Genomic DNA, 1,906 nt, shown 5'->3' on the forward strand with positions numbered 1-1,906 from the left:
CCCATATTTAAATGACACCTCTGTCTTCACTGCACCCAGTGTAGGTTCAATTTGAAGGTATAAACTAGCCAGAAGTTACTCATAGGGTTGAGTTAGGGGTTGGAATCTCGTCGTAAATGTATATAAATATTTGTACTGAAGATACAGGTTATATTTGAAAATGTTAACCAAAACGTGAAGAAATGGGTCAAATGATTAATAAAATAACAAACCAAATATAAACAGTACCACTAAACAACTTCTTCTATGCCATCATGTCATCGTCACTACTTATCAGTAATCAGCTGTTCCTATCTACTGTTACGATGGAGTACGTAGACTAAAGAACAGATTACTTTCCGTAATGTTACACTGGTGGACATTCCTAGGAATACGTCCACAGCCGTAATGAAAATTCCTAACTTTAGCACCGTTTAGCAGACATTCATGGTATTAGATTTTAAATATATTTCTAAAATTCTCTATATTGATCTTAAACATGTTTGTAATACAGAGAATGAGATTATATTGAAAAGTTTTGAATATCTTGACATACATATTTAGCTATGGTGAGAAGGGCTGATTCATTGTAAATTTTTAATTAGGACCAGTTGACCTTCCTCCTAGTGCAACGTCTGCAATCTGACGCTGTAACAGTTTCCAGGAATCAAGTTTGTGACAACGTCAGATTTCAGACGCTGCAATAAGAGGAAGGTCTCTACTGGAGCTAAACTCAACATTCACATTGACGTACATCTTGTAAACATAGTGGTTTGCCAAATTACACGCTCAAGATAATAACTTTAAGATCTCCATCACGTGATCAAAGCCGAATTTTATTAATCGCCATTCAAGAGTAAACGTTAAAATGGTAATTTAATGGCAACTTATATTCTCATAATTCAAATATTCTAAAATTACATACTCAAAACAGTACACTTGTACCTATCTTGTATAACAATTTTATCTTATTAAGATCACAAGATTCCGAGTTATAAGTTTGTTGAACTTTGGTTGACATGAGCAAAAACCTGTCTCCTCTTACTGCCATAACAATTTGAAGTTGTTTGTAAAAATTTTATAAATAAACTAGATACATTTTAATGCAATTCCCTTAATTTTAGCTTTACTGGTTAGTTTCTGGTTAACGTTCACACGCAAAATAATTAAAGCACTCTCGAATAGAAGACGACTAGGCAACTTAAAATATGTATCTTAACTGTTCGCAATGAAACATTAGCTTATATGAATTTGTAATTATTGTAATATGTTAAGGAGGTTTTAAAATCCATGTAGGCACATATATTGTACAATGAGACATTTAGCCAGAGAAAGAAATGTCATCATATATATCAAGCATCATCATCATCATGTATATATCAAATTTGTATAAATGGCACTAGCCAAATTTAATTTCTCAATAAACATTGAATCACAAAAAGTACTTGCTCCGCCGGGACTCGAACCCGGATCTCTCACTTACCAGGTGAGTGTGTTACCATTACACCACAGAGCCCTTACTTTTTACGATTCAATTATTTTGTATTTGGCGGCCGTATCTGTCACATATGCGTTTAAACAACCAAACTAACATATGATCGGAAGACCAAATACCTGTCAAACGACTTTTATTTACGTTACTTAAATTTGTATAAATGGCAATAGCCTAATTTAATTTTGAAATAAACATTGAATCACAAAAAGTACTATATATACAGTATAAGATTGGGGGGCGCCCCCCCCCACGAACCCCCTGAATACGCCACTGAATCACATGAAGCAGTTACTGATAAGGCTCGCAATTACATCTCTCTGTAATTGACATGACTTGCAATAGCTCGCAAATTGGCACTGAACAGTGCCAGATAACAATATGTATGTTTATTCACAAGACTTGTTTCTGCAGTTCTCGTAGGCAATCTCGTTC

At 34.4% G+C, this 1,906-nt stretch overlaps 1 non-coding gene across 1 annotated transcript; it reads right to left on the reverse strand.

Moving 5' to 3' along the window:
• Positions 1–1,424: 1,424 nt before the first annotated feature.
• Trnat-ggu lies at positions 1,425–1,495 on the reverse strand. The gene has a single exon. It is a non-coding gene; the product is annotated as a tRNA-Thr (tRNA).
• Positions 1,496–1,906: the final 411 nt, after the last annotated feature.

This window comes from Homalodisca vitripennis, chromosome 8, assembly GCF_021130785.1.
Source record: "Homalodisca vitripennis isolate AUS2020 chromosome 8, UT_GWSS_2.1, whole genome shotgun sequence".
Classification (NCBI taxonomy): domain Eukaryota; kingdom Metazoa; phylum Arthropoda; class Insecta; order Hemiptera; family Cicadellidae; genus Homalodisca; species Homalodisca vitripennis.